Below are 15,446 nucleotides of genomic sequence, written 5' to 3'. Positions count from 1 at the left end.
TGTTGTTCCATCGCCAAGTCATGTCTGACTCTTCGAAACCCCATGGACCGCAGCACGCCCGTCTTCCCCGTCCCTCACCATCTCTGGAGTTTGCCCAAGTTCATGTCCATTGAATCGGTGATGTCATCCAGCCATCTCATCCTTTGTCACCCTCTTCCCCTTCTGCCTTCCATCTTTCTCAGCATCGGGCCTTTTCCAATGAGTCAACTGTTTGCATCAGGTGGCCAAAGTATTGGAGCTACGTTGTAAACAAAGCTACATGATAACAGCTACGTTTTTAAACAACAAAGCCCCAACAGGGCTCCCTCCACCTCCCTTATCTCATCCCCTCTCACCTCTTCACTCCGGCCATGTGAGCCTCCTGTTTTGAACACCTCAGTCACTGTCTTCACAAGCTTTTGCTGTTGACGCTTCCTCGGCCTGCAAACTCCTCCCCCTGTATCTGCATCTTTGTCCCTTTCTCTCCTCCAGTCGCTGCTTCAATGTCATCTTCACAGAGGTCTTTCCCACATAATTCCCTTCCCCTTCTAGCTGGACCCATGCCTGCTCCCATTTTTCTTATAAAAATGATCTCTACTTGACACATGCTAGAGCTATCCAAGTTCTCTTATTCCTTGTTTCTCTGACCTAAAACATGAGTTTCTTATTTGTTCTATTCATGGCTGTATCTATCCTCAGGGCCTGGGGGTGAGGCCTCATATTGAGCATAGGCGCTCAATAAACATTTATCAAAGGCTCACAGACATAGAATGGGAAAGGGGGAGAGGGATAAATTAAGAGTTGGGGATTGAAATATACACAGTATCATGTACAAAATAGATAAACAACAGGACCTACTGTATCGTACAAGGAACTATACTCAATATCTTCTAGTAATATATAATGGAAAAGAATCTGAAAAAGAATATATGCATATATATACACACACACACACACACACGGGGCTTCCCTGGTGGCTCAGTCGGTAAAGAATTCACCTGCAATGCAGGAGAGCCAGGTTTGATCCCTGGGTCGGGAAGATCCCATGGAGAAGGAAATGGCAACCCACTTCAGTATTCATGCTTGGAGAATTCCATGGACGGAGGAGCCAAGCCTGGTGAGCTATAGTTCATGGGATCACAAAGAGTTGGACACAACTGAGTGACTGACAATTTCACTTTCCTATATATTCATACATACACACATATGTATCTGAATCACTTTGCTGTACACCTGAAACTAACACATTGTAAATCAACTCTACTTCAATAAAAATTTTAAAAAAGCATAGATATTTTTAAAAACTCATTTGTCAAATGGATGAGTAACTGAGCAAATGAAGCGGATTATTTTTCTCAAGTGTTCCAGGTGGAATGCCATGCTTTATTCCGCCACCTGTGACTTTATCTCTGGGTGTGGTAAACTCATGATTTTGCAAATTGAGGGGATCTAGCTCAGTTCTCACGGAGAAGGCGATGGCACCCACTCCAGTGCTCTTACCTGGAAAATCCCATGGATGGAGGAGCCTGGTGGGCTGCAGTCCATGGGGTCGTGAAGAGTCGGACACAACTGAGCGACTTCACGTTCACTTTTCACTTTCATGCTTTGAAGAAGGAAATGGCAACCCGCTCCAGTGTTCTTGCCTGGAGAATCCCAGGGCTGGGGGAGCCTGGTGGGCTGCCGACTATGGGGTCGCACAGAGTCAGGCACGACTGAAGCGACTTAGCAGCAGCAGCAGCAGCTCAGTTCTCAAGAAAAACTGAGACAGGAGTTTCTATAAGCAGATGTAGTTCATTTGATTAAATTTCCCTTGCTAACATCTCAGGATACACAGGAATATATAAGTAAGCATTTTATCAAGCTTCTGACTTAACAGAGGGGTTAGAGGCTGAATATAATTTATAATTGCCTGAGAATATAGTAAGCTTAGTACTTTTGTTTCTATAATTGTGAGGTTCTTGTTGCAATGTGAATCAAGATTATTTCAAGTACTTTATATGAAAAGAAACTCTTTTTTTTCCTTTTGGAAAAGCTCAGATATATACAGAAGGGATTATAGAATAATGGCCCTCCACGGTGCTCCTTTTGGAAAAGCTCAGATATATACAGAAGAGAGAATAGAATAATGGCCCTCCACGGTGCTATCTTCCATCTTCAACAATTATCAGCTTAGGACGTATCTAGTTACTGTATCACAACCTTTAGCATAACCTTACTCTGCAAATCAAAGCAAACCTTTTATTTTCTCTATAACCCTGGGTCATGTTAAAGCAAATCTCAGGCATCATGTGATTTCATCTGTAAATATTTTGATATGTACTTCTAAAAGCTAAGGACTCTGCATCTACTATGGAAAATGGTACTGGGATCCCTCAAAAAATGAAACATAGGGACTTCCCTGGTGGTCCAGTGGTTAAGAATCTGCCTGCCCAAGTAGGGGACATGGGTTCCAGCCCTGGTCTGGGAAGAACCCACACGCCGCCGGGCAATTAAGCCCGTGTGCCACAACTGTTGAAGCCTGTATACTCTAAAGCGCGCATGCCACCTCAGGAGAAGCCCCTGCGATGCGAAGCTCACCCACCACAATGAAGAGTAGTCCTGGATTGCCACAGCTCGAAAAAGCCCAAGTGCACCAACAAAGACTCAGTGCAGCCAAAAATAAAGAGGTGCTCAGTTGCTCAGTTGTGTCTGATTCTTTGTGACCGCATGGACTGTAGCCTGCCAGGCTCCTCTGTCTATGGCATTCTCCAGGCAAAGAAGGCTGGACTGGGTTGCCACTTCCTCCTCCAGGGAATCTTCCCAACCCAGGGATAGAACCCACATCTCTTGACTCTCCTGTGTTGACAGGCAGATTCTTTACCACTAATGCTACCTGGGAAGCCCCCCAAAATAAACAAATATTTTTTTTAAAAAAAGAAGTATTAAATTACCATTTGATCCACCAGTCCCCATTCTGAGTCTATACCTCAAAGAATTGAAAGCCGGAACTCAAAGAGCTATTGGTATACCCATGTTCATAGCAGCATGGGGCAGAATAGCCGAAAGGTGGATGCAACCCAAATGTGTATTAGTGGATGGTTGGATAAACAAAAGGTGGTCCATCCAGACGATAAAATATTATTCAACCTTAAAAAGGAAAGAAATTCTGACACATGGATGAATGTTAGAGACCTTATGCTAAGGGAAACGGGTCCATTACAAAAGGAAAAGTATTATATGATGCCACCATGGCAGGTAGCTGGAGTGGTCAGATTCATAGAGACAAAGTAGAATGGTGGTTGCCAGGCACTGGGGTGGGAGTGGGAAATGGAGAGTCAGTATGTAAAGGGCACAGAATTTCAGTTTGGGAGCAAGACAGAGTCCCGGGGTTGGCTGGTGCTGCTGCTGTGAGCACTGGTGTGCGTGTATCGTTTCAAATTGGAGTTTTCTTCTTTTCTGGATACATGCCCAGGAGTAGGATTGCTGGATCATATGGTAGCTCTATTTTCAGTTTTTTTTTTTTAAAGAACCACCATATTGTTTTCTTTAGTGGTTGCACCAATTTATATTCCCACCAACTGTGTAGACAGGTGCTGGAAACGTTCTCGATTGTGCTGTCCCATGAGATGGCCGCTAGACACATGTACGAAGAGTCGACTCCTTGGAAAAGACCCTGATGCTAGGAAAGTTTGAAGGCACAAGGAGAAGGGAGAGGCAGAGGAGGAGATGGTTAGATAGCATCACCGACTCAATGGACACGAATCTGAGCAAACTCTGGGAGACAGTGAAGGACAGGGAAGTCTGGCATGCTGCAGTCCGTGGGGTCGCAAGGAATCAGACACAATTTAGCAGCTTAACAACAGCAACAAGACACATGTGGCTTTTGAGTTCTAGAAATGTGGCTTGTATAACTGGGGGCTGGGTTTTCCATTTGTTTAATTATAAGAGTCACATAATAGGCTAGTCACTGCAGCGCCAGAGAGATTTACACTGGCCACTAAATGCTCCAACTTGGAAGCCACCCACTTCCTTCCCACCAAGAGCTCATTGGCCAGAGCTAGTTGCATGGCCTCAGCAAACACAAGGGGATCAAGGAATGCCATCTCATCATGTGCTGGAATATGGAAAAAGGGATATAGCTGGCGAACAGCTCTAATGCCTCTGCCTGAGGATAAGTTTTTTTGGAAACCAGAAGAAGAAACACAGTTTTTTAAATTTTAGGATGAGAAGGTAAACGTCCCTGGTGACTCAGACGGTAAAGAATCTGCCTGCAATGCAGGAGATGCGGGTTCCATCCCTGGGTTAGGATCCCCTGGAGGAGGAAATGGCAACCTGATCCAGTATTCTTGCCTGGGAAATCCCATGGACAGAGGTGCCTGGTGGGTTGCAGTATATGGAGTCACAAAGAGTTGGACATGACTGAGAGACTAACACTTTCACTTCACTTTCAATGTGATGGTTCTCTCTTGCTATGTCACCAATTATCCAAAACTTAGCATCTTTAAAGAGCAATCATTTAGGACTTCCCTGGTGGTCTGGTGGTTAAGAATCCACCTGCCAATGCAGGGGACATGGGTTCGATCCCTAGTCCAGGAAGATTTCACGTGCCATGGACGACTAAGCTCATGGACCGGAACTACTGAAGCCTGTGCACCCGAGAGCCCATGCTCTGCAACAAGAGAAGCCGCTGCGGTTAGAAGCCCAAGGGCTTCAGCTAGAGAGTAGCCCCTACTCACTGCAACTAACAGGTACCTGCAGCAGGGAAGATCCAGCACAGCCAGAAATAAACAAAAAGTAAAAGAGCAATCGTTTATTACCTTACGGTTTCTGTGGGGCAGGAACCAGGGTCCTCTGCTTCGGGGTCTCTCATGAGGCTGCCAACAAGGTGTCAGTAGAGGCTTCATCTTCATCCGAAGGCTTAACTGGGGAAGAGTTCCCTTCCCAGCATGAACATGTGACAGTTGGCAGAATTCAGTTTCTCATGGGCTGCAGGACTGAGGGTCTCTGCTCCTCACTAGATGTTTTCTGGACACTGCTCTTGGTTCTTGGCCATGTGGGGCCCTCCATAAGGCAGCTCACAGCATGGAACCTGGCTTCCCTCAGAGTAAGCAGTAGAGAGAGCTCAAGAGGGCATGTAATGTGCAAACCACAGTCGCTTTGTAACTTGATCTCAAAAGTGCCATCCCATCACGCTTTCATCTTTTATTTATTAAAAGTGAGTCACTAGGTTCACAGATACAGAAAATGAACTAGTTGTTACCAGGGGGGGAGGGGAGGGGCAACATAGGAGTCGGGGAGTGGGAGGTATAAACTACAGGGGTTAGACAGGCTCAAGGATGCATTGTACCCCACAGGGGAAGGGACGTCCCTGGTGGTCCAGTGGTGAAGACTCCACACTCACAGTGCAGGGGGCCCAGGTTCAATCCCTGCGTGTTGCAGTTAAGACGCAGCACAGCCAAATAAAGAAATGATTTTTTAAAAAATGGGGGAAATAGTCAATATTTTTAATAACTGTAAATGGAAAGTTATCTTTAAAAGTTATATGTGCTGTGCTTAGTCTCTCAGTCATGTCGGACTCTTTGCCACCCCATGGAGTGTACCCCGCCAGGTTCCTGTGTTCATGAGGATTTTTCCAGGCAAGAATACTGGAGTGGGTTGCCATGCCCTGCTCCAGGGGATCTTCCCAACCCATGGATCGAACCCAGTCTCCCGCATTGCAGGCAGATTCTTTACCATCTGAGTCACCAGGGAAGCTCTGTTTGTATAAAAAAATATTTAAAAAAATTTTAAAGGCAAAGAATTTTTAAAAAGTTACTGGGTCCCACTTTCAAGGGGAGGGTGTTGTACAAGAGTGTGAACACCAAAAGGCAAGAATCATCACAGGCCTTGTCAGAAGCTGCCTTCTACATCGAGAGATCAGAATCTAAGTGATATTCAGTTGACAAGTTCTTATGGGAAACAAATAGTATATATTGTCTGCACTGCTTTGTATAACGTGTCCCAAAGACCTCTTTGACTCTAATTCCCAGTTCCTGCACTCTCTCGTCCCCTTTCCTGCTGTGTTCTTCTCCTTTTAAAAATATCTATTTATTTATGCATTTATTGGCTGCAGCAAGCGGGATCCTTTGTTCTGGCACTCAGGCTCAGTAGTCGTGGTATGCAGACTTAGTTGCTCTGTGGGATCTTAGTTCCTTGACCAAGGATCGAACCCACATCCCACGCATTGGAGAGCAGATTTTTTGACCACTGGACCACCAGCAAAGTCCCTGTCCTACTCAGCACTCAATACCATCTGACAAACTATGATTTTCCTTCTTTATTCCATTTCCCCCTCTGTTTCCACCCAGTCCCACAACGGTAGGGTTATTGTCTGTCTTGTTCTGTGCTTGGAAAAACCACCTGGCACATAACAGGTGCTCAACAAAATGCATGAAGGAATGAATGGAACTTGTACACATGTAACTTTTTGTAGCCACTTGTTTATTTATTTTGACTTTTTATTTTGACAGAATTTCAGACTCACCAAAGAGTTGCAAGCACAGTACTGAGAATTCCTGTATATTCTTCATCCAGGTTCCCCAAATGTTGACATATACCACTTCCACTTTATTCCCTCTCTTTTTCTCTCTCCTCTGGAGCCATTGAGGAAAATTTATAGGTATGATGGCCCTTCAACCTTATATACTTCAGTGTATTCTGAAGGGCAGTTGCTTCTGTAACACAGCACAATGATCAAAATCAGGAAATTGGCATTGATACTCTATTTAATCTACAGACCTTATTCAGCTGTCCCAACAACATCCTTCATAGCAAAAGAAGATCCTGACTCCCTTGTTAGATTCAGTCCTCATGCCTCCTTTAGTCTGGAGAAGTTCCTCAGTCTTTATTTGAGCTTCCTGACCTTAACAGTTTCAAAGAATACAGAAAAGCTATTTTGTAGAAGGCCCCTCATTTTGAACATGATGGAATTCAGTTTATTCAAATGATACAATCATGGCAGGAAATCCCCAGAAGTCATGTTGTAGCCTTCTTGAAACATCATACCAAGACCCACTTGAAGTCAATTTGCCCCCTCACTGGTGTGGCTCTTTGAACGATTGCTTATCTGCCAAGGCACTCCGCAATACAGTTACTACTTTTACCATTAAAATGAACCATCATCTGCGGGGAGTAACTGTATAAATCTGTTACTCCTTGAACTTTCATCTATAATAGTTCTTGTAAGTTTTGTGGGGATTGCCAAGTTGCCTCCACATATAATTTCCACCAAAATAAAAACTAAAAATGCAGCATTACACCCAGCTCTGAGATCACGAAATATTATTCTTCAATGAAAGGAATCAGGGATCCTTGGAGAAATGGCTGATTCTAGTGCATGGCAGTGAGGGATGATCCTGGAGCCTCGTATGATGCCAGAAAGCAAGGAAGCTTTAAAAAAAAAAAATGGGAGCACATCAAAGGCACACAGGAACCAGTCTGAAGGAACTCCCAATGGCGAACGGGAATATTTCAAGGAACAAAATAAATAACATAGTTTGGATGGATAATCCAAAGAAAAAAATAAATATATGAGTCTGTATTGATATAAATAAAAGATTAAATAAGTGGGTAAATGAATATGGGAGAAGAGACAAATTTTTTTTTACAAAAGAATTCTATAAAGAATATAGAGCTACCATATGATCCTGAAATCCCACTCCTGGTCATATATCCAATGAAAACCATAATTCAAAAAGATACATGCACCCCAGTGTTCATTGCAGCACTATTTACAACAGCCAAAAACACGGAAGCCACCTAAATGTCCATTGATGAATGGATAAAGAAGATGTAGTACATACATACAATGGAATATTATTCAGCCATAGAATTGAATGACATAATTCTGTTTACAGCAACATGGATGAAACTAGAGATTATCATACTAAGTAAATCAGACAGAGAAAGACAGATATCATTTGATATCACTTATATATTGAATCTAAAAAAAAAAGGTACAAATAGATTTATTTCCAAAACAGAAATAGACTCACAGACATAGAAAGCAAACTAATGGTTACTAAAGGGGAAAAGGAGGTAGAGAGGAGGGTTAAATTAGGAGGTTGGGATTAAAATATACATACTAGTGTATATAAAATGGATAGTCAGCAAGGATCTACTGTGTAGCATAGGGAACTATACTCAATATTTTGTAATAAACTGTAAGGGAAAAGAATCTGAAGTATATGCATGGGTACAGGTCAGTTGCTCAGTCGCATCTGACTCTTTTATGACCGCATGGACTGTAGCCCGCCAACCTCCTCAGTCCATGGGATTATCCTGGCAGGAATACTGGGGTGGGTTGCCATTTCCTCCTACAGGAGATCTTCCTGACCCAGGAATTGAACCTGAGTCTCCTGCGGCTGCTGCATTGGTGGCAGATTCTTTACCACTGGGTCACCTGGGAAGCCCAAAGTATATATATTCAGTTATATATGTATATACACATATAAGTGAATTGCTGTGCCATACACCTGAAATTAACACAATCAGATCAGATCAGTCGCTCCGTCGTGTCCGACTCTTTGTGACCCCATGAATTGCAGCACGCCAGGCCTCCCTGTCCATCACCAACTCCCAGAGTTCACTCAGACTCACGTCCATCGAGTCAGTGATGCCATCCAGCCATCTCATCCTCTGTAGTCCCCTTCTCCTCTTGCCCCCAATCCCTCCCAGCATCAGAGTCTTTTCCAATGAGTCAACACAATAATGTAAATCAACTATACTTCAACTGGAAAAAAAAAAAAAAAAAAGAATATATGTAAATACACTTCCCTCCAGGAGATGGAGCTTAATCTCCCCTCTCCTAACCAGCTGGGCTTCCCTTGTGGTTCAGCTGGTGAAGAATCTGCCTGCAACATGGGACACCTGGGTTCTATCCCTGGGTTGGGAAGATCCCCTGGAGAAGGGAAAGGCTAGTCAATCCAGTATTCTGGCCTGGAGAATTCCATGGACCGTATTCCATGCGGTTACAAAGAGTCAGACACAACTGAGCGACTTTCACTCCTAACCAGAGTGGGCTGGGGTTAGTGATCATTCCCAAAGAGTAGGTTAGGTAAAGGGAAAAATAGTAACTCGATAGTGGAGAAACCTGATAGAGATCATTTTAACCAAGGGATCAAGGTCAACATCATAGTGATAAGTCACTGGACATCATGACTCACTGATACGATGCAATGAGGACATCATTTCATCTCTCTAGACTTATTCCCCCAAATCCATCATCATATTCTAATCATGAGAAAACAACTGGCAAACCCAAATTGAGAAACATTTTAAATATTGCTTGACCAGTACTCTTAAAAATGATCAAAGTTTTGAGAAACAAGAAAAGACTGTCACAGACCAGAAGGGGACTATGGAGAAAAGATGATGCAGAAGAATGTGGTATCCTAGATGAGATCCTGAAACACAAAAGGATATTAGTGGGAAAACCCAGGAAATCTGGGAGAAAAAAAAAAAAAGTGTACAGTTGAGTTAATAGAATTGCACTCCTGTTGGTTCCTCAGTTTTAATAAATGTACCTGCCCCAACCCTCCCCATTATCAACATCCCTTTCAGAGCAGTGAATTTGTTACAATTGATGAACCTACATTGACACATCGTAACACATCATGTCAATGTAGGACACTGTATAACCAAATGTATGTACAATGTATGGACACTTTATAGCCAAAGTCCATAGTTAAGGTTCACTCTGGTGTGTACATTCTATGGATTTGGACCTCTATAGTCAATACTGAGTAATTTACTGCCTTAAAATTCCTCTGTGATCCACCTATGCATCCCTCCCTCTACCCTAACCCCTGACAACCACTGATCTTTTTACTGTCTCCACAGTTTTGCCTTTTCCAGAATGTTGTATAGTTGGAATCATACAATAGGCACAGCCTCTTATCTTGGTAATATGAATTTAAGTTTCAACCATATCTTTTCATGGCTTGGATAACTCATGTCTTGTAACACTGAATGATATTACATTGGGGCTTCCCAGGTGGCTCAGTGGATAAAGAATCTGCCTGCAATGCAGATGTGGGTTTGATCCCTGGGTCAGGAAGATCCCCTGGAGGAGGAGGGCATGGCAACCCACTCCAGTATTCTTGCCTGGAGAATCCCATGGACAGAGGAGTCTGGTGGGCTATAGTCCACAGGGTTGCAGAGCCGGACATGACTGAACTGACTGACCACACACGCATGCATGCCATATTCCATTGTCTGGATATACCACAGTTTATCCACTCATGTACTGACGGATGTCTTGGTTCTTCCAAGTTTTGGCAATTATGAATAAAGCTAATGTGAGCAACTGTGTGCAGGTTTTTGTATGGACATAGTTTCCACTCCAGTACTCTTGCCTGGAAAATCCCATGGACAGAGGAGCCTGGTAGGCTGCAGTTCATGGGGTTGCTAATAGTCGGACACGACTGAACGACTTCACTTTCACTTTTCACTTTCATGCATTGGAGAAGGAAATGGCAACCCACTCCAGTGTTCTTGCCTGGAGAATCCCAGGGACGGGGGAGCCTGGTGGGCTGCCGTCTATGGGGTCACACAGAGTCGGACACGACTGAAGCGACGCAGCAGCAGCAGCAGCAGTTTTCAACTCCTTTGGGTAAATACCAAGTAGCACTGTTGCTGGATTGTATGACAAGAGTGAGTTTAGTTTTCTAAGAAACCAAAGTAACTGTACCATTGGCATTCCTGCCAGCAGTGAGTGAAAGTACCTGTCGCTCCACATCCTCACCAGTGTCTGATGCTGTCAGGGTTTTGGATTTTAGCCATTCTAATAAGTCTGTAGCAGTGTCTCATTGCTTTAGTTTGCATTTCCCTGATGACATACCAGGTGGGGAATTTTTTCACATGCTTATCTGCCATTTGTATATCTTCTTTGGCAAGGTGTCTTTTGAGATCTTTGACCCATTTAAAAATCAGGTTTGTGTTCTTATTGTTGAGTCTTAAGAATTCTTTTAGTATTTTGGATAACTGTCTTTTATTAGTATTGAGTTTTCCTATCCATGAACATGGACAATCTCTCCAGACTCTGGTGATTAAAAAAAAATCTATTTACCATCATTCTTGGATTGCTTATTATATATTAGTCATTGTGCATGCTTACTGGCTTTGTCTTAATTAATCCTTACAGTAATCTGTGGCGCAAGGAGTCATGTCTCCATTTTACACAAAGAAACTGAGGTTCAGAGAGGTTAAGCACTTTCCCAAGAGCTCACAGCTAGGAAGTGTTAGAGCTATGATTTTTACCTGAGTCTGCACCCAGAATTTGACTCTATCTCCTTTGTTTTTGGAAATACTGCTATGCAATGTTATGCCTGGAGTGACAGCCATATTTCATCTCTGGATTCACTCTTGAGTGCCTACATCATGACCTGGAAATGTCTGGATTATCAGATTTGGTTTTTGTGTTTATACCCTTCAACTCCCAAAGATCTTGGTACTCACTCCCAATGAGTATCCAGACCAGAAGTTGGAGACCAAATGTCTTTTGGCTGATCCATTCTTGCAACTCAAAATGACTGGATTAGTTGATAATTGTTTTAGCAGCCAAATGAATGCAATTTGCAGTTATTTATTTAGGGCATTTATTTCAGAGATGCCTGCACTGTTCAATTGAATATAATTCTCAAAGCCAGTCTGGTAGTGCTGCTGCTGATTGATAAATTAAGTCTCCAGCTTGCAAATGTGTTAAAGATTAGAACCAGTGGCTAAGACTGATTTTTAGAGGCCCACTATTAAACTGCTTCTGTCTGCAATGCTAATGAGTTTCTAAATCTTTCTACTGGGTCGGTGTTTACTAATTTGGATTAATGGTGGAAAGAGGACAAGGAGCTACCTACTGCACTAATTTGAGGAGTCTATGATGATTTCTTGCCCATCCACTTCCATTTGCTGGATGGTATGTAAGATTCCAATATTAGAGATTCATTCCTTTGGCTATATAGAAATTTTTGGTCTTTGAAAAGTGAACCCATTAGATCCCTGTCACACTTTAGCGTGCGTGAGTTGAGTTCTTTCCAGAAAAGGGAAATAGAGCAATTGAGAGAAAGTTTGGAAGTTTCTGAGGAAAGAGAGAGGAACTCCACCATGTCAAACTTTAGAGTTAAGCAAGCTTTGGGAATACCATCTGGTGAGATGAAAGTATAGACTCTTCTGCCACTTTGACAGGGGGAGGGTGGATTTGGAAATGGGTGGGGGTATTTTTGCTTTTCACAAGACTGGAATGCTACTGACCCTGCAGTGGGCATATGCCAGGGGTGCTGAACAGCCCAGGATGTACCAGACACTTAAACGCCAAAAACTTACATCAAAAATGCCAGCATTGCCACCATTGATAATTCTTATTGTTCAATCACTAAGCCATGTCTGACTCTTTGCAACCCCATGAACTGCAGCACACCAGGCTTTCCTGTCCCTCACCATCTCCCAGAGTTTGTTCAAATTCATGTCCATTCAGTCAGTAATGCTATCTAACCATCTCATCCTCGGTCACCCACTTCTCCTCCTGCTTTCAATCTTTCCCAGCATCAGGGTCTTTTCCAATGAGTCAGCTCTTTACATCAGGTGACCAAAGTTTCAGCTTCAGCATCAGTCCTTCCAATGAACCACCCAGGACTGATCTCCTTTAGAATGGACTGGTTGGATCTCCTTGCAGTCCAAGGGACTCTCAAGAGTCTTCTCCAACACCACAGTTCAAAAGCATCAGTTCCTCGGTGCTCAGCTTTCTTTATGGTCCAACTCTCACATCTGTGCATGACTACTGGAAAAACCATAGCTTTGACTATATGGACCTTTGTCGGCAAAGTGATGGTCTCTGTTTTTTAATATGCTGTCTAGGTTTGTCATAGCTTGTCTTCCAAGGAGCAAGTGTCTTTTAATTTCGTGGCTGCATCATCATCTGCTGTGATTTTGGAGCCCAAGAAAATAAAGTCTGTCACTGTTTCCATTTTTTCCCCATCTATTTGCCATGAAGTGATGAGACTGGATAGTATGATCTTAGTTTTTTGAACGGTGAGTTTTAAGCCAGCTTTTTCACTCTCCTCTTTCACTTTCATTAAGAGGCTCTTTAGTTCCTCTTTGCTTTGATAACTCTAGAGAATGGCAAGATAGGAATAGTAAGTTTGTCTGTTCCAGAGCAGTGATTAGCAAACCTAGATGTACCCCTATAGACTGGCTGAATGAAAGTCAGGGCAGAAGGAAGGCCCAGGACTCAAAATTTTTACAACACTTTGCAGGCAGTTCTGACAAGCAGCCGGCTTGTCTCCTGTCTGGACTTGGGTCAGGGCATCTAGGAAGATTTCTCTTTGTCTTCTAGTGAAAAGGCTGCCAAAGTTTGTTGTAGGACTTCATGGTTCAAGTCCACAAGGAGAACTATCACAGATCACTATCATGAGTAGTGATCCCTGAAATCTACATTCAGAAGCATTCCAAACATTTTCTATTGAGCTGGAGGACACACAGAAAACCATACAACTCATAGGTGTAGCTTAATGAAATCTTACCAAATGCACAGTATTTACAAAGTGAATACACCCGTATCATTACCACTCAGATCAAGAAGCTTCCAGAAGGCACCCCTTGTGCCAGTTTCTCCCCAGCCCTCCAGGGTGACTACTACTTTGGCTTCTAACAGCATGGATTCATTGTGCCCATTTTGAACTTTATATAACAAGAGATTCCACACCATGTTCTATTGTACTCCTGGCTCCTTTGGCACAAAATGGTGTGTGTGAGACTCATCCAAGCACTTGTGTGTGGCTGCCAACTGGTCATTATTGCTGCAGAGGGCTCCTTGTGCAAACACTCCACAGTGCATTGACCTATTCTGCTATTGGTAGATGTTTGGGAAGTTTCCAGTCTTTAACTAGTATGAATATGATGCTATTCACATCCCAGGGAGTGGACTTACATCCACTTACATCCTCATTCCTCTTGCGTATATACCCAGGAGTGCCAATCCTGGGTCACAGGGTATTCAAATGTTCAGCATTGGAAAAAATGGCCAGTTTTCCAAAGTGTTTCTATCAAATTCTCTCCACCCAATAGAGGCAGAAGTAGTTTCAGACCCATTAGTGACCTGGGCATGTTTTAAAATTCTCTCTTAGCCTCAGTATTTCCATCTGTAAAGTTGGGCTTCTATGAAGACTTGTAGATGTTTCATCTTAGTAAGGACTTTCCCAGTGAGGAGTTAACTCTTTTCTGAAAAGCTCTGGGATCTTTAGAAATCCCTGTAGGTAATGCTTATGCTATGAAACTCAACTGTCTTCTCAGGAAAGTCCATCATCACAAATTATGTGCATAAGTTCGCTTTGCAATGCAGCCTTCTAATATGACTGGCTGTTTACATCTGTGCATGTGAGATTACTTCTCAATTCATATTAACTATTTGCCTTTGAATTCTGAAACATTAAGTAGAAAAATCTTCAATGCTTACTGAGAATCCTACACAACCCATTTCCTTGCAACTCTGATCACTCTTGGTTTAATCATTTTGTCCATACCTTGACAAGATAGAAAATCTCAAAAGTGCTACAAGCAACCTGTAAAGTCTTACCCACAGGCACAGAATGGAGAATTTATGTAAAGTCACCTTTTCTGGTGTGTTTCAAATGAATTCAAATACTGATGTTCAGTTCAGTTCAGTCACTCAGTCCTATCTGACTCTTTCTGACACCATGGACTGCAGGATGCCAGGCTTCCCTGTCCAACACCAACTCCCGGAGCTTGCTCAAACTCATGTCCGTCGAGTCGGAGATGCCATCCAACCATCTTATCCTCTGTTGTCCCCTTCTCCTCCTGGAGATACTGAAACAGTATCTGATACAATACTGATACAGATACTGATGGGAGAGCACTAACTAGGATTTGACCAGCTGAAGCTTGGAAAAATATTTATCTTCTTCATCCTCTTCCCTTTCTCCTCCCTCACTCCTGCCTTCCAGTCGATATATTGCTTTTGTGAAAATTCAGTGGTTTCTTGGTAGAAAGAAACCACTTTGGAAGACAGTTTAATGACATATTACAAATCTGAAGATATGCTACTTGGGACCCAGAAATTCCATGCTTAAGGCTCTTCCTATAGAAATGTATACTTACAGGAACCAGGATTACTCAAAGCAGGAATTTGTTTAAGAGCCTCAACTGGAAACAACTTAGATATGTATCAAGAAGATAATGGGTAAACAGATTCTGGCTATTCTTTCATTGAAATACTATACAGCAGTGAAAATGTGATCAGTTGCAGTTACATGTGACAAAAGTAGATGCATCTTAAAGACAATTTAAAAAAAATCTTATTTCATTGAATTACAGTTGATTTACAATGTTGTGTTAAAATCTGCCATACAGCAAAGTGATTCATTATATAGGGTTGCAAAAGAGTCAGACACGACCGAAGTGATGTAGCACACACACACATACTCATATAAAATCTAAGG

This window comes from Bubalus bubalis, chromosome 9 (assembly GCF_019923935.1).
Source record: "Bubalus bubalis isolate 160015118507 breed Murrah chromosome 9, NDDB_SH_1, whole genome shotgun sequence".
NCBI classification, from domain to species: Eukaryota; Metazoa; Chordata; class Mammalia; order Artiodactyla; family Bovidae; genus Bubalus; species Bubalus bubalis.
The sequence above is the reverse complement of the archived record's forward strand: the minus strand, read 5'-3'. Positions refer to the sequence as shown.